General features: G+C 35.2%; 1 pseudogene; it reads right to left on the bottom strand.

Moving 5' to 3' along the window:
• Positions 1 to 4,944: 4,944 nt before the first annotated feature.
• LOC107846518 lies at positions 4,945 to 23,322 on the bottom strand (annotated as a pseudogene).
• Between the last annotated feature and the right edge of the window lie 857 nt (positions 23,323 to 24,179).

A 24,179-nucleotide genomic window follows, 5' to 3' on the forward strand; every position in this document is an offset into this window, starting at 1 on the left:
TTGCAGAAATTTATGTAGAAAATGAAATTGCCCCAAACTACAGCCTCGTATTCACCTCAATATAATAAAATTGTAGAAAGAAAAAACTGAACCTTAAAGAAAATAATGAATGCCTTACTTATAAGTTCAGAATTATCACAAAACTTATAGGGGGAGCTATCCTTACAGCTAACTGAATACTCAATAAAGTGCCCCACGGTAAGACACTATCAATTCCATACAAAAATGAAAAGGAAGGAAACCTAACTTGAAATATTACAAAGTATAGGGGTGTCTAGGGAAATTCTAAGTTCCTATGCCTAAAAGGGTGAAGATAGGAGCTAAGACAGTGGACTGCATGTTCATAGGATATGCTAAAAATAGTAAAGAATGTCGGTGTTTAATTTATAAATCCGAACATATGGACATTAATGAAAATATGATATTTGAATCAGATAATGTAGAGTTCTTTGAACACATTTATCTGTATAAAACTAGACATGAACTGTCTAGTGGAGGGACTAAACGACCTCAAGATAAACCAAGCGAGGATGTACATAATGATGAGAATCTAAGACGTAGTACACGTCAAAGAATGTCAACTTTGTTTGGATCGAATTTTGTAACATTTCTCTTAGAAAATAAGCCTTAAACATTTAAAAAAGCGATGTCGTCTTCTGACTCATCCTTTTGGAAAGAGGCAATCAATAGTGAAATTGAATCAACCTTGACCAACCATACTGTAGAGTTGGTTGATCTTCCTCCGGGTAATAAAACTTTAGGTTCTAAATGGATCTTTAAAAGAAAAATGAAAGCAGATGATACTATTGACAAATACAAGGCAAGACTTGTAGCGAAAGACTTAAAAAAAGAAGGCCTTGATTACTTTGATACATACTCGACTGTAATAAGAATAACATCAATTCGGATGTTAATTGCATTGGAGGTGGTATATGGTCTTGAAATCCATCAAATGGATGTGAACACAACATTCCTAAAGGGAGAATCGGAGGAAGAAATTTACATGGAACAACCCGAGGGTTGTGTGGTTCCTGGTAAAGAAAACAAGGTGTGCAAACTAGTTAAGTCACTTTATGGATTAAAACAAGCACCTAAACAGTGCCATGCGACGTTTGATCAAACCATGTTGGCAAACGAGTTTAAGATAAATGAATGTGATAAATGTGTTTATATTAAAGACACTCCAAATAACAAGGTCATTGTTTGTTTGTATGTGGATAATATGTTGATCATCAGTAGAGATATTTCTGATATAAATGCTACGAAATGAATGCTTGAGAGAAAATTTGATTGGAAAGACCTTGGAGTTGCGGATGTGATCTTAGGAATAAGAATCCATAAAACTCCACAAGGGTTGGAATTGTCACAATTTTATTACGTCAAAAAGGTACTTGTCAAGTTCAACTATTTGGATTTCAGTATTGCCAAGACTCCATTGGACGTGAGCTTTGCACTTCAAAAGAATGAAGGTGAAAGTGACTTACAGCTGGATTACGCTAGAGTGTTGGGATATTTAATGTATATCATGAATTGTACATAACCAGCCATAACATGTACTATTAGTAAGTTGAGCCGGTACACGATTAATCCCAATAAAACTCATTGGATGGCAATGAAAATAGTTTTAGGATATCTTAAATACACTCAAGACTATGCTTTGCATTATAATAAATATCACACGGTAATTGAAGGATATAGTGATGCAAATTGGATCATCGGATCGAACGAAGTTAAATCCATGAGTGGATATGTATTTACTATAGGTGGAGGAGCAGTCTCGTACAAATCATCTAAACAGACATGTATTGCTCACTCTATAATGAAATCTGAATTTATTGCATTAGATAAAACAGATGAAGATGCTGAATGACTCTGAAATTTCTTGGAAGATATTTGTTATTGGCCTAAACCATTGACATCAGTATGTATACACTGTGATAGCCAAATGACGATAGGCAGGGCAGTGAGCATAATGTATAATGGTAAATCTCATCATATAAAATAAAGACATAATATCGTTAGACAACTTCTCTTTAGTGGAATTATCTTGTTGACTATGTGAAGTCAAATGATAATGTGTCGGATCCACTTATAAAGGGCCTCTATCTAGAGAAGGAGTTGAGAGAACATCAAAGGGAATGGGTATACGGCCTAGGACAAGACAGCATGGTGGTAACTCAAACTAGAAAATTGGAGATCCCAAGAGCTAGGTTCAAAAAGATCAAATAACATTGTGACTGACAGGTTCAACATTGTCAATATACCCAACCCATTTCATGATGTAGACAATGTTTAGTAAACAAGGATTAGGCTTATGGGGTGAATCCTTTTAATAATTATCTAAATTTGGCAGATTTGACCAAATAGTTTAATCTATAGGATTGAATGTTTAGAAATCATCTATGTGAGGGTGAAGTGGAAGCCGCTTCAAGGAGAATGTTAGTAAAGACCAATTCTCTAAGCTATTATAAAACTAGGAAGTATTTATGGATGAAATGAATAAAACCGTGAGAACCATAAATGATAAAAGGATGGTTGTATAAAATGTATTTTCTAGGTGTACATTAAAACTTTTCAGTTTAAAGATATCAAATCTATCGATTGACCAAGTGCATCTGATGCATGTTCACTACGGAAAGTTCAAAGGGAACCCCACTTTCCAAATGCAATCAGTCTTTGCTTGCTGATCACATACTTGTCCGTAAAGTTTTATAAAAAATAGACATTTCTCATTCATGTGGGGGATTGTTTGGTTCAATAGGATGTGTGAATGGAAAATAGAGGGAATTCTTGGAGAAAAAGTGAGCTCACACTTAAAAGGAAAGTGTACTCACTGAAAGAAAGTATACTTCTCCCACATTGGTCGGAGAAAGCAACTTTATTGTGTTTTTATTAAGAAATACTCCATTAAGTGGATAGTGAGGCAAGAACCAAAAGGTGCCTTGCGTCATCGTCGTCGTCGCTCAGCTCAGCTTCGGCTTCGAATTTGAATTTGAATCGATCGATAAGATTAATTTTTTAGACAAAGTTGATTTGAAACTTGAAAACCAAGTGAAAATTTTTAATCCAAAAAATACAATGAAAAATATTTTCTCCCTAAACATGCATGCAGAAATGCAGAAACGTAACTCAAAAGGGATGCAACCCTTCGAGGAAATGACACACTTTTAAAAAAGGGGTGACTGTTCGGTCGGATGTGATTGTTCAGAAGAGGTACATTATTTCAGAATAGACAGAAATGACTGTTCTGAAGTGATACACCTTTTTTATAAACCACTTTCTTTCCGAAGGAGCACTTGATGGCTATAAATACCTGCACTTTTTCCTTAGGTAGTACAAAAAAATTTCAGGCTGAAAAAATACTCTTCTGATTCTAAAAACTCCTTGCGATCATCTGCCGTTTAGTGTGTTCGAAGAATCAAAAGGTTTGAGGTACCATTACATTCTAATTGTGAGCCATTTTATCCTGGGATGAAAAATTCTACAACCTCGGGTACTTGAGGGGAATTAATTCCTTAAGGACACTTTGTGAAATTGAAGGACTCGACTCTACTTTTACTTATTTGTGTTTCATTAAAATAACATAATTCTTTGATAGTTCATGTTGAACTTGTGTTGAAGGTGTTAAAACTTCATAGATGTTCTTTAAATAATCTTGAACTCGTGTTGAAGTGTTTGTATAAACATATAGATTGTGTACCTGAAATAACAAATCAAGCCTGTGAGAAGTAATTAGCTCGAAAGGAACAAGTTCAGTAGGCTAAGGAAAGAAGAAAAGTGCAAGCGTAGAGAAACATTGGTCTAAAGCTGTCTTAATCTTGATATTGGGGAAACCCTATGCTAATGGTTCGAAAGCCTGGGTGGATGAAGTTGAAGAGAAAATGGAGGTGGAATCGAAACAACCTTTAATTTGGGAGAATTTCAATATATCCAAATTGTCTAATAGTTTAAATTGGACTACATTACTCCGATGAAGCAAGAAGAGTAGGAGATAATGGAGATTGAGGTAACTAATATCGTCTCTGAAATAGAATACTGGAGTTCTGCAGTTGTATATTATGTATTGGGATACCCCCACCCCAATTCTCTATAATTAATTGATTTATGGAAAGGCAATGGGATAAGTATGGGATAAATAAGGTGGCTATGATAAAAGTTGTCAGAGTTGATTCAATAGATGGTAGGGATGAGGTATTGGAAGGAAGCATCTACTACTTTGACAATAAACCATTTATTGTCAAAGCTTGGTCACCAGACTTGAAATTCACAAGGAGGAACTGAACGTTGTTCTAATATGGGTCAAGCTACTAGAATTGGACTTCAAGTACTGGAGTTTACCAGGTCTCAGTAAGATCGGAAACTTTATTGGTAAGCCTTTAATGGCTTATCAAAACACTAAAAGGAAACAAGGTTTGAATTTTGCCAGGATATTGGTGGAGATTGAATTGGGGTCTACATTTCCAAATTAAATCTATTTCGCAAATGATAATTTTGTTATTGGAAAAAGAAAATGGTAGATAAATATTCAGATTTTTGGTTGTAACAAGATTAAACCAATTCTAAAGCTAAATTATCTCTGGTAAAATTATCTTGAGAACACAAGGCTATGCGACATGATTTCACAATCCTAAAATCAACCTAGGGTAATACTGGGATATTTCAAACACTAGTTTATATCCATATTAGCAGAAGAATGGATAAAAAATGAAGAGAGCTCAAAAATAACATCTAAAAACTCATATCTTAAAAAGGATTAAAGAATCTAGTTTTAAAAGCTCTCTTTAATAACAAAACCGCATCAGTTAACTACAGGAGGATCTATGTATAATCAGAAAGTTGCTCCAGCATTAGTTGGAATATGCCTAGGGATTCTACTTCCTTGCATTAAAGATAAGTGTTTTGAATCCCAATATTCTTGAAGCAGATAGTTTGAACATCAAATTTTCACTGGACGTATTCATCATCAGATGAATCTGAATTAGCTGATATTCTACCATCGTCTGCAATAGTTGTGTCCTGCATGAACATCATTTGACATTGATGAAAAAGAGGGAGATTATCCTTACTGAATTGAGATCCAATCACTAGGATTATTAACTAATACGGATTGTGAAGTTTTGAGTCTAGGGGAACACTTCACTGTATAATTAATATGTCCTCCCCCCCCTCTTTTTTTGAAAAGAATATTGGAACCCCCCTTTTAATACAATATATAATAATTGATAAAGAGCAGTTTCTCCTATGTCATGTATCATGGTATCTGGTTAATCAGAATTTTAGGAGTATGTTATCCTTACCGGATTCTTATCCTAGTTCTTTAACTTGGGATTAGTTAGCATGTAATCATCACATTGAGGAGCCCACAAGGGACCTTCATTATTCAAAAAATTAGATGCACCGGCCTGCATAAAATTAAAGTACATAATTAAGGGAAAAGGGCGACAACCTGAATAAAAATGACTGGCATGCATCTATGAATCTTGAAAATGTTTTTTTTGGACAAGCGCTTGAAAAATATCAACTCCTCCATGTTCCAGCTGTTTCTTCCTTATACTCACAAATGATTGGTTATTGTAGTAAAGCGGCACAATATATCACATTTTTTTATGTACCATTCATTTATCAGAAACTTATCCAAGTGTGAAGCAAATGTAACAATGGAAGCATAATATAAAAACTAAATAAAAAATCTACTAGAGACGACATGAAAATACTTTTTTCCAATACCCAACTCAAAAACCAAAGGAAAACGAGCCCAAGACAAGATTACTATACGAAAAGATGTTACAAAATTATGAGAAAAATTTTCCAGATTGATCATAATTCTAAGAGAGAGAAAAAGATTTGACCTTTGAGACCACTGTGTGATGGTGTCTTTCCCAATTTTGAGAAAAAGACTCCTCTTCGTTGCTTCTTTATTGCTATATATCAGAAAATAGAAGTTATTGTATTGGACAAAGAATAACAACTCTTAAGGCTAATTTTTTCCACACTAATCCTAATTGAATTATCAATAATTTGCTATTACTTGTAGTTTAAACGATGAAAATTTGCAGTTGATTCCATTCTTACTTTTATCATGTGAACGGTAAAACAACATGTGCAAAGTTCACAGTTTCTTTTGAGAAACAATTATTTTTTAATCAAAAAATTAAGAGTCTAAATGGATAGCTATATAATATGGATTGTGAGAGGCCTTAATGGGCCGAATAAGCATACGGAGGTGAAGCTCCTTCGTAATAAGCTAAATGTAGGAATAATTGGTATGGTGGAAACAAAAATAAAGGTTGTTAGATTAGAAAGAGTCACTCAAAATATGTTCCCTGGTTAGGACTACGTTACAAATTCGGAGAATCATTATAATTGAGAGAATTTGGCTTACTTAGAGGCCCAATTACTTTCAAATAAATATTGTTAGTAAGATCAGGCCGTGACTTGTAAGGTATGGAACATTTGTGGTCAAACAAGATTTAAATAATAGTCATTTGTGGACAGAATGCAGAGAGGAGAGAAGAGCATTATGGAGTTACTTAAGTGTAGAGAATTAGGGGAGACAAATACCATGATTGTTCACTGGTAATTTCAATTTAGTGCTACATCAGAATGATAGAATATGAGGTAACCCTGTTACTATGGGAGAGATAAAAGACTTTTATGAGTGTGTAGTAAACTATAGCTTATTGGAACTTCCATATTGTGGAAGTAGATATACATAGAATGATAAGCAAGGAGAGAGTAGGATTTGGTCCAAGATCGACTGGGCACTGGTTAATAAAAAGTAGATTGATGCCATGCCGGGTTATACAATCAAGTTCTTGCTAGAGGGGGTGAGTGATCTCAGCCTTATTCATTTGGAGCTAAAAACTTTAGTGAATTCAAGAACACGAGTCGTTAAGTATTGCAATACATGGTCTAAGCACCAAAACTTTATTCCTATAGTGGAGAATATCTAGAAGAAGCAAGAAGAAAGTTCTCTTATGTTCCAAATAGTAAGAAAGATGAAATTGCTGGAAAATTTTTTTAATCATTGAACAAATAATTTTTTAGAGATATAATAGAGGAGGCTAATGTAGACAGAGAAGAACTTGAGAAAGCTCAATTTGCCTTACAGTCACAACCAACAGATAGGAATTTACAGAGAGATAAGAAAGAGAAATACCTAAGTTTAGGCAATCTTCATACATGGTAGAAATCTTTTTGCGACAAAGGAGTAAAGCAAGTTGGATTAAATTGGTATTTTTTTCTCAATTATTAAGCACAAAAGATTACAACAATCCATCACTCAATTGGAGGAAAAGCATGGGGTGATGCATCATGAACAAGAAGTAATTGTAGGAATAATGGTTGACTATTATACTGATTTGCTGGGTAGGAAGAAAAAACAAAGAACCAAAGCATTTGCCAGTTTTGTGGAGAATGGTAAAATGTTGAGTATAGCTGAGCAGTTAGAATTGATTAGACCTTATTCTTAAAATGATGTGAAGCAGGCCATGTTTAATATTGATAAGAATAAGAGCCCAGGGCCGTACGGTAAGCTGCCTGGGGAGTGATAGGCAAGGATATTGCATAAGTAGTGCTGGAATTATTTCATACAGGAAAACTTTTGAAATAGTTAAATGCAATAATGATTTGTTTGATTCCTAAGATAATGTTCCTTGAAACACTTGCCAATTTAGGCCTATCTCATGTTGTAATGTGATATATAAATGCATCTCAAATATGATATGTGTTAGTTGAGGAAAGTCGTCTTGTTCCTTGTGGCTGAAAACTAGGAAACATTTGTAGAGGGGAGATCTCTGGTCCACAATGTTCTTATTTGACATGACCTCCTAAGACACTACAATAGAAAAACATCTCCAACATGTCTCATGAAAATAGACATTCAGAAGGCATATAATATGGTGAGTTGGGACTTCATTCAAGATGCACTTGCAGGTTATCTATTTCCAGTGTCATTTGTTAAGTATGGTAATGACATGTGTATCTTCTACTAAGTTCACAGTAAGGGTAAATGGTTAAATATATGGATATTTTGAAGGGAGAAGAGGACTAAGGTAGGGGGATCCAATGTTCCCTCTTTTGTTTGTCCTAGTAATGGAGTACCTCTTAAGATGTTTAAAGCAAATGAGTGAGTTACCAGATTTTCAATTTCATCCTATGTGTAAAATGACATGATTCGAACTAGGGCCTAGTCATGTCGGGTATCTCAAGTCCAACCAGGACCGAAGACCACCTCTAATACCCAAACCATTAACCGCCCTATACCCTATGTCGGATGAATTTTGAACATATAATAAGATAAGATAATACTGAATTAAAGACATGATAATAAGTCTAAAATCAAAACTGAAAGCTACCATCAATTAACCACCAATACCAATCCTAGTGCCAATACCAATACCAATACCAACGCTAATACTAATACCGACACCGCTCATGTTCATAGTAGTCCAACAAAGACTCTAACCAGATTCAAAGATTATTGAGTTAGGACATGCCCTCGACCATAGCCAAAACCAAAACCAAAGAAATAAAAATAATATAAAGAAGCCCATAGTATGAAATACGGTCTTTCAGAGTATGGATGCTTATCACTTCAGTCTGACTCAATAACTATCCCCGAATCACCAAGTCACTGAGCAGGAGGAGTGAAAGTATGGCTGATTCCTGCATCGCGTGGGGATAAAGTGCTCAAAAATGGTTAGCAGAGTGAACGCTAGCATGTAACTCAGGGATAAAGATAAAATAATGCCATCAATTAAAAACCAAGTCAAATAACTATATGCAATACCATATATATATATATATAAACCATATCAGGATAAGAAACAAGGTTTAGCATGCAATTAAACCCTTAACCTGAGTTGTGTAGCTTTACTATCATAAGTCTACCCACAGGCTATAAGGGTCTAGTGTTACCCTCTGAACGGACCTCAGTATGTGTAGCCGCATGAACCGGAGATATCATAGAAGGCTAAGGATTCTCGTGTGCCCTTCGCCCTCCATAATACATATATACATGTATAGACTTAGAGGGATTCCCATGTACCCCACAAGCATAAGGTCACTAAGACCAACTCTCATGTCGGCAAACATGAGTTTCCAGTGTCCGTTCTTCATAGTCACACTTTCACGGCTAGCTATCATAACCCATATTATCGCCCAATTAAAACGTTTAGCACATAATCAAACCACCAATTCCAGGAGTCAATCGTTAAGGAATTATAAAGTGGTATCTTTATACCTATTATAGCTTGCATGAAATGTCATTAGCCAACACTTAGGAAATTCCTAAGTACCCCACAGACTCCATTATTAAAATCACTTAGGGGATTTCGTGTATCCCATAAGGTTTTCACTATATAATCACTTGAGGGATTCCCGTGTACCCCACAAAGTTTTTCAAATAATCCAGAACCATTTAATTATCTCAAAAGTCATAAGTTTAGAGAAAGTTACCATTATCAAGTTCCACCACCATACCCATGCACCCACATGTTCAATACCATATTTTAAACATGGAAAACCATAATTAAACCATGAGAAAACATCATTCAACATTAAGCATTCAAAGAACCCCAACCTTTATTTCAAAACCATAACAATACTATAGAATACATACATAAAACATGTATTTTAAGTAAAATAACAATGAGGGAGGAGTAATGTGCCTGAAATACCAAGAAATTTGGAAGAGATTGCACCCTAGATAACCACTTTCTTTGAAACCCTAGCCTTAGCTTGAACAGAGATTTTGAGAGTGTTTTATTGGGAATGATGTTAATAAAGTCCCAAGAAATATTTTAAGTCGTGGTATCAAAGGGACTTAAAGTGGAAAATATCCAGAATACCCTCAGTATAAAAGCTGGAAAAAGCTATCTTTGGTTACGAGTCGACCCATTGACTCATCACCATATCAGATGACTCGTCGCCTTGAGTCGTATCCTATATAGTGAGTTGGACACTTATATACTAGCCACCTTACGACTCTATGATCCCACTTGTAATCTGACCCAACGACTTATAGGATCTAGTTGTAACCAACATAGTACCCACATAGGTTAGACACTAGACAACCTGCGATTTCACCTCTGGTACAAGAAAAATAAGAAACTCACGAAGTGACTCAAAATAGTCCACAAACACTCCAAATTAGTCCATAAATCACTAAGATCCTTGGACCGATTAGAGACCTCTCTCGGATTCACAACACAACACTAGAACGAGAAGATAATAAGGTGTTTGACACCTATTTCATCCAACCCAAACTAGCTTAACAACACATAAAATGAATAACAAGAAGGAAACAATTTCGGCCAACAAGAACAAACACAAATTGAGAGTACAGAACAAGAATAACACAACAAGTTTAAAAGAATGAAAAAGATAGATAGTAAGACAAAGATTATTACATGATTACGAACCAAGTGTATTTTAACACTAACCCCTAATGAATGTAATAATCAACACCATACTCTTACAGTGACTACCACGGAAACCAACACACCTCAAGATCCACTATTTCCAAGCAAAGGTCAATACTAAATTTTCCAAGCCCTAAACTACAATGGCTATTCCAAGCCCTAACTAAGACTAAACTAGGGTGTTCTACTCTCAAAGAGAGGACTTTCAATGTTTCAATATTTCATCATTCATAAATTAATGAGAAAAGACCTAAAATGTTCTATTTATATTATTACAAGACAAGACAAAAAGGATAACAATACCCTTAATGGGTGAGGTGACCATAGAGTGCATTTGGGCCAAGTGAAGTAACCAAAATGCCCTTAATGAGGTGACCAAACCGTGAGCCATTAAGTGTTATCCAAATTCGTGAGTCCTCAAGTCTTCAATGCTCCAAGCAATCATCCACTCATGACCTTGTTTGTGCTCTAAACAGGTCCTCCATGCATGTCCATGTGTCCTCGAGGTGACCACATCTTGATTTTCTAGGCGTTGGCCTCTAAAGATCTCATCAAAATATAAGACGACCATTTGACTTGTATTATCCCCCCTTATTGAAATGGATTCAACCTCGAATTCAAAACTTGTAAAACCAAAGAGAGAACAAACAAATACAAACTCCTCATGGTATAAGGGTTAGGGTTAGCAAAACAAATCATCTCAACATGTCAAGGTTGCACATATTTATAATATAACCAAGGATCCTTTGAATTAAATATTTGAAACTCAATGAAAGTTGCACAAAGGATTTGGTTACGGGAATCACCAAGAGATAAAGAAGCTACAAGTGTCCTAATGGAATTACTTGGTCCAAAAGGTAGAATTAAGATCTCATGAGCCGCAACACACTATTTCCCCTTTATCCCTTCAAGAAACCACGACAAGGGTGGTGATTCAATTGGGTCTAAAGTCCACGAGATCCATATAACATTATTACTCACACAAGTGGACTTACCAATATATTTTCTCTCTCTACATAAAACAAATCCAAAACTAGTATGGATGTCATCATAGGAAAAAAGGTAGTATAGGAAGGAGTCAAGTGTAGAGGCATACACGGATAAATACAAACCTTTTAAGCACACACACTTTCCTTACTTCAAACAAATAAACAATTTGGCATCCATAATTTGATATTCACGTAATTCAAGCATAAGTGTGTCAAGCAAAGATGAGCATTTAGAAACATTATCCCAAGGAGTCAATAACACCTTTGTCCTCGGGTTTTCAAGAAGGACTACACATTACTTACCCTTAAGAGTACTCTCATCTTTCAAAACGAGATTTCCATCTCTAGGAGGAATGTTGTCACACTATAGTGGGTTAGCATATCGGCTATAGCTTCCAAGGCAAGCTATACCATTATTTTCACCACTAGGTTTATTAGGAGTGATTATATCATCTTCAAATAAGACATTATACCTAAAGATAGCATGATATAACCCACGGGAAGATTTGGAAAAAGTAAGTTCTTCACTCTTTAAAAGACAATTGTCAAGTTTCAAGGAGTTTTCACACATAAGATTACCCCAAGAACAGCTCTCGGGTTCACTCCCATCTTGTGGGCCAATAATTTTAAGTACTTCACTCACTTGAGTTCTATTAAGAACATCACACACATATTCAAGTGGTGGACAATTTTTACAAATAAATGGTTCAACACAATTTTCACACGATGATGTACTTTTATTCAACAAAATAGCTTCAACACTAGGTGGTTATAAATCAACCTTACGAAAAGAGTCAATTTGGTCATCTATAGGATAAACTTGTGTATCCACTCGCACAACATGTACATTATCCACAAGTGGAAAATAATCATTAGACTCACAAGTAAGTAAGCTACAACTCATACTCAATGGGATACTAGCCACACAATTATCACCTTGAAGATCTTGAGTAGGTTCTTCTTTGCCGGGGTGTGAAGGTCCTCCACAAGCTTGGGCAGTAACTTTCTTTCTTTATTGTTCGACTTTGCTTGCCATGTTGGTACCTACACAAATGTCCTTAAAAATAGAAGAATAACCAATGTTAGATGGTTTGGAGGTAATCCCCTCACTTAGATCTATACAACCTCTCCTTTTTTCCACTTTTGGATTACCACCTTGCACTCTCTTACTCATCTTAATCTTTTATCTCTCATAATAATTTGGATTGGAGGAGGTAGGCATTTTTGTTTGCGGCTGGGGCAGCAAGTAAGTCATGAGGCAATTGCCTCATTGATCTCTTACAACATTAGGCCAATTTTACACGTTAAGAACTTGATGCCGTGCAAACCAACCGACACCTAAGTATACATGACCGTAGGACAAGGAACGAATATCATACCACACCTCCTCATGGTATTCATATTGGGAGAAGATGACTTTTACCCTCTCGGTATCCTTGAACCCGTCCAATGAGTATGGAATAAGTAAAGGCTCTCGAAACAACCCCAAGTAGTCGACCATAGATGAAAGGATATAGTTTTTATAGTACCTATCATTCAATACAATAAGGCATCCCGGTATCCCACAAATGGTTACCTTTATGGAGTGTATTCTCCTTCTCGAATCAATATTATAAGGCACACAAGTACCCCTCGATTTTGGAGATACACCCTCTCTTCTTCTCGTTGGACAACCTCCGCTTGAACTAGTATAACCAGTCATACTATATTGACCTTGATAAGAAGTACTACAAGGTGAAGAATATGAATCTTCACACTCCTCATGTGCACTCTCATCATAGCTCTCATAAGCTTTGCGAATGAAAGAGTTATACCTAACTCCAAATCTAGGTTCGGAGTGGGGAGTGTAAGACTCCTCACATGCCCCAACGTCATCATAAGAACCATCACGAGGTCCTACATCATCTTCAAATTCACTATAAGCACTAGGTACTTCATTCTCCTCATTTTCTCCCCTAAAATCATGTCCCTCAAATCTGCCAAAGTTTTGATCATGGCTATTTTCATAGCCTCCGCAATCTCCCGCAACTTCGTAGCCACAAAACCCCTTACTACAATCATAGTCTCCCATGTTGTAGTCACAATAATCCCCAGCTATCAAAGACATATTCCCCTTATATCACCTTTGTACCTACACAATGAACATACAAGATTAGTATTAAAATCTCCTCACCAACACTCGTATACACTCATCTTTGTGATTCTCACAATTGAAGTGGTAAATATTGAAAGTTGCTTATACTTCTGTAGTCAATAGGATGCCAATTCTACTTGGCGGCTTAAATGGGTTCTTGTTTGATCGACTCAAGACACAAAAACAAAATTTACGTACGAACTTGAAACAAAAAAGTTAATACGAGTTAAAAAATAAGAAAAGCACACAAATAATGAAAACACGAAAGAAATGGATTCAATAATTAATCTACAACTAAGTAGGTGATTACTAGTTGTTAATTAATTCTAGAATCAAGACCTGAAACTAATGAAATAATAAAATGAAACTAAGAATCTAAAATTTGAGCTTAATTAAAGTTGTGTGAATAGTAAAATGATGACATGGCAGCCACGTATTGGTTGCAGTTTCTACAAGTTTATTTTTTAAAGTCCAAGTCTTGACCCATTTTTAATTTGGATTGGTGGAATTTGTTTTCAGGAGGGAAGAATAAGTCTTGGAGCCCTTTTTTCAAGTTTCAAATTTCAAGACTTGACTTTTGTAGTACTTTCCTTAAAACATGGACCCTTGTATCATGGAAAGTTGTTGGGAAATGGTTGATAAAGTCTTTGGTGGTTGTAGTGCCTTTCAAGACTAACAAGTCACATGTATTTTTCCTTCACCTTTATGGATCTAAAGTTCACTTTATCTTCAAAAATATATGAAGGTAGTGATGAACACCAAGAAAAACAACAACATCCACTAAGAACAACAACAACAATCTTCAAGAAAAACAACAATTTCACACGGCCACTTCCAAATTCCACAATAACAATATCTTCAACACTTGGTCAAGACAACTACAACTTCCAAAAAATGGTTCTTACGCTACCAATTAACAACAAAATCACGTGGTCAATCCTAGAACAACAACAAGGTGAATACCACACAGCCAAAATGAAGCCACAACAGCAAAAACGTTCAAAACACTTTCAAGTTTTCAAGTTCACAACAATATCAACAATGTATGCTCAAATTTAGATTTAGACTCAAAGTGTTAGTGAAGGATAGAACTAACACTAGAAACACTCAAGACAAGTAAAAATCTCGGTCAAGGCAAGACAAGAACACACATTAGGCCAAGAACACAAGAATGGATAGATTTGCTTCTTTTTTAATTTTTTAGATTTCAACACTTTTTTTTTGTTTTTTCAACTAACAAGCCCAAGATTGATCTTGTGGGAATAAGATCAATCAATGCTTTGATACCAAATGATACAAGAAAAACAATAAACTCATGAAGTGACTCAAAATAGTTCACAAACACACTCTAAAACAGTCCACAAGTCACTAAAATCCTTGGACCGATTGGAGACCTCTCTCGGATTCACAACATAATACTAGAATGAGAAGATAACAAGGTGTTTGACACCTATTTTATCCAACCCAAACTATATTAACAACACATAAAATGAACAACAAAAGGGTAATAATTTCGGCCAACAAGAACAAACACTAACCGAGAGTAGAGAACAAGAACAACACAACAAGTTTGAAAGAATGAAAAGGATAGATAGTGAGGCAAAGATTATTACAAGATTAAGAACCAAGTGTATTTCAACACTAACCCCTAATGAATGTAATAATCAACGCCACACTCTTGAGGTGAATTTTAACACTAACCCCTAATGAATGTAATAATCAATGCCACACTCTTACGGTGACCGCCAAGGGAACCAATGCACCTTAAGATCCACCATTTCCAAGCAAAGGTTAATGCTAGCTTTTCCAAGCCCTAAACTACAATGGCTATTCCAATCCCTAACTAAGACTAAACTAAGGTGTTTTACTCTATAAGAGAGGACTTTCAATAATTCAATATTTCATCATCCATAAACTAATGAGAAAAGACCTAAAATGTTCTATTTATATTATTACAAAATAGGACAAAAATGGAAACAATACCCTTAATGGGTGAGGTGGCCATGGAGTGTATTTGGGATAAGTGAAGTGACCAAAATGCCCTTAATGAGGTGACCAAACCATGAGCCATTAAGTGTTATCAAAATCCATGAGTCCTCAAGTATTCAATGCTCCAAGCAATCTTCCATGCATGGCCTTGTTTATGTTTAAAATGGGTCCTCCATGCATTTCTATGTGTCCTCGAGGTGACCACGTCTTGATTTTCTAGGTGATGTCCTCTAAAGATGTCATCAAAAGATAAGATGACCATTTGACTTGTATCAATCTCACAACTCGTAACCTATGCTCACGGCTCCTAGTGAGCCACTTGTACTCAAAGCAGAGTCAAGCCACTAAGTTACTCATTTGGTTACGGTTTGTTCTAACGACTCCTCATTACCCCTAACAACTCATATCACCAAGTTTTAATCAAGACAAAAAACCAACCATCATCCACTGAACACCTCATAACTAATGTCACCTGACCTGTCAAGACACCATATAACTCGTATGGTCAAGTCATAAGTAAGGTAGTGAGCTTAAAGCTTGAGAAATTTCCAAAAGCCAGAATTTGGGGTGTTTAATAAAGGTACCAAACTCACTCACTTAATTTTTGCCGATGACTTAATAATTTTTTGCTAAGCAGAAAAGAAGTCTATTATCAGAGTCATGGAAGTGTTGCACCATTTTAGTAGTGTGACTGGTTTAGTTGCTAGTATTGGGAAGTTTAATTTCTTTTGTGTTGGAGTAAAGGATAAAACAGTGTAAAGGTTTCTTAAGTTGACTGGATTCATGATTGGTACTTTGCCTATTAAATATTTAGGCTTACCTCTTTCTATGAAGAAATAGAATAGAGTTGACTACCATGTACTAGTAGTGAAGATTACTAGTAAGATCATCAATGGGTACACCAAGACCCTGTCTTATGCAGACAGGTTGCAAGTTATGGCAGTGTTGTTTTTAATAAATAATTTTTGGGGGATAGTCTTTATCCTACCCAAGAGTATGTTAAAGGAAGTGGACAGGTTATGTAGAAACTACTTGTAGGGGTGATCCACTAATAAAAGAAAAGTAGCTTTGGTGTCCTGGAGGTAGTATGTAAGTTTAAGATGTATAGGTGTTTAAATATCAAGAGAATTAAGGAGTGGAACATTGCATCGGTTGGGAAATTAATCTGATAGTTAGCTTTGCAGAAGGATATATTATGGGTTAAGTGGGTCCATGGGGTTTACATAAAGGGTGCACTAATATTCGGACTCATATTTCTCTGATAGATAGTAGCTCATACTTGAGGAAACTCAATTCTATCAAAGGAAATATGGTGCACTGGTACAAGAATGGAGCTTATACGATGACAATGAATGATACCTATTCAATTTCACAACTTATATGCAATGCTTGGAATATAGTCAAAAGCCAGGAGGAAGATTTAATTTGGAACTCTATAATGATGCCAAGACATAGGTTTATCGTATGGCTAGCCTACCAGGAGAGATTACTAAATGTGTTCTATGTGATGCTGACCAACTGGAGACACAACAACACTTGTTCGCAGAATATAATTGGGCTAAAAATATAAAATAAGCACAACAAGAATGGTCGGGTATTCCATTATTAAACTTTACAGTCAAGCAAACATTAAAATGGTACAAGAGTAGAAGGAGGAAGCAGTTTCACAAAGAAGTATCCACAATAATTTGGGGTGCAAGAATATATCACACGTGGAAAGCTAGAAATCAAAAGCAGTTTCATAATTAGTTTGTACCAAGGGATGTGGTGATAGACCTGATTCAAATAGAGATTAAGGAAAGAATTGACCAATGAAAATGTACAAAAAGAGCTACTAGATGTAAACAATGGATACAATATTTAGGATGTTAGGCAGTAACTGTTTTCAGATGTATAGCTTTGCCTGACTTGAGGCATGAGAGCCTTGTCCCCTACTTGTAGAGGTCTAGACTATTTGTCTGTTCCTTAGGTGTATATTATTTGGTTGGTATGGTAATATTTCACAGTTTATTGCCCCAAAAAATGTATAATCTATGTATCTGTGTTCTGCCCTTACCTTTCTCGTCTTTTGCCCTTGAAGTATTTAAGCCTTTTTTAGCATGTTGTGCTTTGTTAACCTGCATCACATATACAGACAAATTTGAGCTAGCTGAAAGTAGCAGAAAACGTTTTATAAAATAGAAGCATATCAAGTTTGAAATGTGTCCTGCAACTTATAACATTGAATAACTTGACAACTAATAGTCCAACAATGCCCATAAAGTTAAGAACCAAGTTAGTAAGGTATGATAGAAAGCTTATTAATACACTTTTAACACTAATATAAACTCCAAAACAAAAAATAAAAGTTGATGACCTCCCTTTGTTGCAACTTCTATTAGAGACTTTTCATGGGAATCCAAGAAATTTTCAGGCTTCACATGTCCCTTTTCTCTTATCTTTTGCGCAAATGTCAAAGTTTAGAACAAGACCCATTAATACACTAAGAAAGGAGAAAATTTTATTTAAGAAACTTAACAATTAAATAAAATCGGACAAAATTACTAAGCGTTTCTCCTTTTTTTGACCCCCCCCCCCCCTTAACCTTTCGTTCTACAACTTCTTCAGCAAGCTTCTCTGCAACAAGATTCTTGTATACTGATAAAACAGCCCCTACAAGTTAGGTTCAACAAACACACATATTTACCATTAGTTTATCCCAACACTTTCTATCTATTGCTACTATGATCTTCAAGAGCTTCTAACTTATAAGTTCATCAGAATCCAGCTTACATACTACTAATTGAATACATGCATTAAAAAGTGTAGAAAGGGTCTGTCACATCTTTGGAAACAACATTTCTTTTCTTGCAAAAGAAGAGACAAAATGTTATTTTTTTGCATAGTTGTCTAGGTTTCTCCTCCGAACATGCTTTGTTTTATCCCAAACCAAATCCAAACACTTATAGAAGATTAATATCTCAACATCAAACCCAGACATCTATTAAGAAACAAAACAAAATAAAATTATTTGAAGCCTTGTAACTTCTAAAAAATGAACAAAAAGACAGGAGATTATGCTTTCTTTGAAACATGGAATTACTAGTCTGATGTTAAATTTATAGAATTAAAGCAGATGACAAAAAAAACGATGGAGAAAGCACAGGTTTCTCATGAATATATCATCAGAAGCAGACTTCTTCATTATCTTCTTAAATGCCAATCTGAATGCATTACAACAATCAATGAACTTAGTAATTCTAGGCTGACCTTCCTCATCTTCATCTTCAGATATCTCAAGTTCCTCATCGCCATCCTCTTCTCTCTCATACTCCCACTCCTCTACAAAATCATCCTTCACTTTATGATATGATGTGAATTTCTCTTTACCATATGATTTAGGCTTCTCCTTACCATATGATTTGGGCTTCTATTTACCATAGGATGTGGGTTTAGCTCTGGTTACATAGGAAGGCTCCACGTCATTATTATTATCATTGGAGTTATAGTATCTTGCTCTCTTCTCAAAAACCTTCTTCATTTTGTTGTCTACTTTTACTCTTTTTTCACTAAATAGCACAGTTTTTTGCTTCTTCTTTCCCTTACCTTCTTTCTTATTGTGCTCTATTTTTTTTTCCTAAAAAATTTTCCAGGTTTTGAAATTAACTGTAGTTCTTCCGCTATAATGTTAAATTTTTGTATACACAACTTGAGTTACAACATGAAAAATTAGTGCTCAGTTTCATATATGATAGTTCTTCAACTTTAAATCTTTATTAACCACATAATTTCTTACAACAACACCATAACCTGTATAATCCCACAAAGTGAAGTTTGTGGAGGATGAATGTACCTACCTCAGAGGTAGAGAGGACTCTTGCTACGACCAAATGATCCTCTTATGACAATTTGTCCAATCGAAGGATAGCTATAACATATAGATCCTCTGCTCTAGAAAAAATTGCCTAAAGCAGCACACAAAAGATTTCTTACAACACGAAAAATAAACAACACACACAAATATCCTAGATAGACATAAACATATATTACCAATAGTAATAAATTTACCAGCGAATGTGACTTACTTTGAGTAAAGAAAATAGGGCTTATGTTTTGCAGCTTCATAACTAAAGGTTTAGAGTTTGGGCGGATACTGGATACAGGAGCTGAAATGGATCACTTGATTAAACTATTTTGGCTTTCACTGAAATTTTAAATAATTCAAATTTACCTCCAAACTTTTTTTTACAATGGCATATCTCTCCTCCATTTTGATGTCTAAAGTTTCTATTAAATACTCTAGCCCCTAAAATTTTTTAAAATATATTCCTTTTATCATTTTGAAATAAGAAATTTATAAGAAAATAATTTCGCTAGAATCTGGATGCAAAATCAATACATGAAATTGGCATGCAGAAATCGAATTCACCATTTAAGTTTCATGAATTCCCATTCCTTTCCTATTACTTCATCACCAATATGCCTTGTAGAACTATCTGATGAAGAGTTATAATCAGGTAAAGGAACAGAACCAGACTCGATCCATCTTAACACCATCCACTAAAAGGTTTATTGGTGCTTAACCTCTTCTAAGTTTTTCCCTGGAATATCAGATGTAATTGCCTTATTTTTCTCTCTACTCCATATGGAGCTATTTGACTTATCTATTCTCATTTAACTTTCTTAGTTTTTGATATCAAGCATTTTATACAGAAATAATATGGAAGTGAATCTGAATAAATTCTAAACAGTCACACAAAAAAGCTTGAAAAATCATCTCCATGATTTTTTTAAAAGTACAACAACAACACCCAGTAAAATCACATAAGTGAGGTCTGGGGAGGGTAAAGTGTACGCAGACCTTACCATAATCTCGGGGAGGTAGAGAGGCTATTTTTGAAAGACCTTCAACTCAAGTGTAGCAAATCAAGATAAAAAGAAGAGGACCCTAATGCAGATAATATGACAACACGAAACAGTACAGAATCTACCATAAAAATAATAATCAACCACAGGGTAGTGCGATAATCAATCAAAACACAATAAATGAAAACAAAGACAAATATCTACGACTAAATCCTATGGCACCACACTACAACTAGTGCAAGACAACACTCCTACTGACTAACCTTCTAGTATTAAGTGGCTCAGTGATACAATACAATCCACGAGAACTCGAATCTAAATGCAAAAAAGTAATGATATAAGAATAGGATAACAATAATAGAAATATAGACACAAAAAAGATAACAAAAGGGCAATCGAAGGGTATTTCAAACCCTAAAAACTCCCTTAAAGATTACCAACTAGCACCTAACTCTTACATGACCGCAAAGGGGATTAGATCTCCCTTACAATCAATATTTCTAATCAAAGATCAACATTTGCTTTTCCAAGCTCTCAAAAACACCCAATGGAGTTTTCATAAATTAATCATTCAGTATCAAAATTAAGCTAATAGAAAATAACCCTAAACGTAATTATTTATAGTATATTACAAGGCACAAAAGTGACCCATGGGTGAATTTACCAAAATAACCTTAGGGGATAATTTTTATTTGAGAAATTGTCTTAGTCGTCACCTTAGTCGTTAACAAGGTGATGGATTATCAACCAAGTCATCACCTCTAGGCGGTGCATCTTGACAAGTCATCAACAAGGTGATGGCTTATCAACTAAGTCGTCACCTCTAGGCAGATTATTATTTGTTTCTTCTTTCACTCCCAAGCAATCAACCATACATGATATTATTAGTTTAGGAGCTCAAAGAAGATCTTCCAAGTGTATTCTTGAATCCTTTAGCTTGGTCCCCTCATGTTTTCCTCGAATAATAATATGATCAAAAGGTTTGATGGGCAATTGGTTCATATAATCCTCCCCTTCTTAAAAAAAGATTCAACCCCGAATCCAAACCTTGAAAAACTAAAGTGAGAAGAAATAAACACAACATCCTCATAGAATGATGGTTAGGGTTAGAACAATCAATCATAAATCATGCCAAGGTTTCACATACTTAAGATATAACCAAGGATCCTTTGTGTTAAACCTTAAGAACTTAGTGAAAATTGTACAAGGTAGTTGGATATAGGAATTATCAAGAGATAAGGAATGCAAAAAAGTCATAATGGCATCAAACAATCCAAAAGGTAAGAGTACCTTCTCTTTAGAAGCCATGACACAATTGCTTTATTACCTGTTTAAGAGACCACATCAACAGTGGTTTCTCAATTGGTTTTAAAGTCCACAAAACCCATATAACATAGTCAATCAAACAAGTGGACCAACCAATAAGTTCCTTTATCTCTACATAAAATAAATCCAAGACTAACATATATATCATAATAAACAAAGAGATAGTATAGAAAGGAATCAAGTGTAAAAGCATCATCCAAGGTGATATTATCCATAGGAATGCCATTGACTCAAAAGGCTTAGCACATAATGCATACAAGGAAGAAATCAAGACATTTAAGCACATGTAACTCTTTTCTTTCACAAAACTTCCCAAGGGAAGGGATTTCGACAATGAAGTCATGCTATTAGGGAGGATGGAGGATATACTATGTAACAAACCAATCCAAGACAAGTAGTTCTTGCAAGAAGTTTGTTTCCCTTTATTAATAAATTTAAGCATACTCTCAAGAGCCCAACAATATACTTCAAATTGTCCAACCCCATGAAGGTGACAAAAAGTCTTTAACATCCATGGGATCTTCCATAAATAACTAATCAACTTGGCATCCATAAGTTGTGATCCATACAACTTAAGCACAAGTGTGTCAAACAAGGATGCATGTATATAAGCAACATCTAAAGATGACAATGACACAATTGTCCTTGGGTTCTCAAGAATGATACCACCTTTGGGAAGGAGGTCATCATTTTCACACAAGTATTGAAGAAGGGTATCACATAAATAGAATTCATCCAAAGTTGTTTCAAGAGAAGACTCTCTCCTTAACCTACAAGTAGTGAAACCTTGGTTAAGAGTGGAAAGACACAATGGTAAACTCTCTTGGATCCTTTCATTTCTTCCTTCTTTAAAGAACTCTTATCTTTGCTAGAGATCTTTCTCTTACATAATGTTCGTCCATCATGTGGATTATGAATCTCCAAGAAAGACTTTCCTTTTATCTTGACCAAGTACTAGGTCGAATATATAAACATCACCACATTTAAATTTATCATTGGGGTTAAATCGATAGAGCAGCCATAGACACGAGTCTAGACAACACTCTTTTTCCCCAAAGGTATAACCTAAACAAACGGATATACTCTCCATACTAGTATAAGTATCATCAAAAGCAAATAGAGAGTAAAAAAAGGTATTACACAAATTGATTTCATCTAAGGTGTCCTAAAGAACATGCTCACTATGACGCTCAAGAACATTATCAAGGGCATGTTCAAGGATCGGAACACTTAAAGATGAATAGGTAATTGGTACAAAAAAATCACCTTTAAATCCTTCACATTCCTTTTCTTTGAGAGTACTTTCATCTTTCAAGAAGAGATTTCCATATTTAGGCAAAATATTAACACACCACAGTGGGTTGTTATATAGAATGTAGATCTCAAGATGAGCTACATCCTCCATATTTTCCATGCTACTAGGCAATTCAAAAGGAGTGTTTTCATCATCTTCGAACAAGATATTGTAATGAGAGAGAGAAAGAGCATTCCATGAAAAGGAATTAGAACATGCAAGTTCACTCTTTAAAAGAAAACTATCAAGTATCAAAGATGTGTCAAACGAACAGTTATCCCTATGAGACAAACAAGCAAGAGTTTCTTCACCAGAGGACATGCTCAAAGGGTCACTCCTATTCACTTGATCAACAAACTCAACATCATACTCACTTGAGGTTCATTAACCAAATCACAAACATCTTCAAGTGGTGGAATATTTTCACACACAAGCTGATCAACACAACTACTACAAGATAATGTACTATCATTCAACACAATGGCTTTAACACTAGGCAGACATAAATTAATCTTATAAGAAGAGGCAATTCAGTCATTAATTATAAGACCCCGTAAATTTCTTAAGCTAAATTCAGTCATTTAAGCATTTTAAGGGGTCCCATACTTAGAAAATCCTAACTAAGCTTCTAGACTTAGTTTATTTTAGCCTTCGAAAGTTAACAATCTCATTATGCGACCTTAACATCCTTGAAGTGTATATTTTTATAAATTCATGATCAGGAAGATCAATAAGTGTTCTCGAACAAGTTTTGAATTTTTCAAAATACGTTTAGATCATGTTTGGAGTTCCAAAAAAGTGGACCAATGTGATTTTAGCATGCTGCATCGCCAGTCGTGTTGGTCAACATATGTGTAGGCTGCCAGAGCTAAAAAATTTTAGGCTCGACGCGATCATGGTGCGACGCATCGAGTATAGCGTCTCATCCATCAACGCACCGCGTCACTTATAACTTTGGCACTCAGTTTTTAGTCATTAAATGACCACATCCTTAAGGGAAAAAAGGTTAATTTTCCACCCCTATAAAAGTTAAAAAACATGAGATTCATCCATTATTTCACCAAAATATTATGGTTTCTCTCAAATACTCTCAAGAACAAGTCAAGGATTTTCATAGGAGCTTCAAATTCAAGAGATGTTACCATTAATTTTAAAGAATCTTCCATCCAAGGTATGCA

The sequence above is a fragment of the Capsicum annuum genome, chromosome 11, assembly GCF_002878395.1.
Source record: "Capsicum annuum cultivar UCD-10X-F1 chromosome 11, UCD10Xv1.1, whole genome shotgun sequence".
In the NCBI taxonomy this organism is placed as follows: Eukaryota; Viridiplantae; Streptophyta; class Magnoliopsida; order Solanales; family Solanaceae; genus Capsicum; species Capsicum annuum.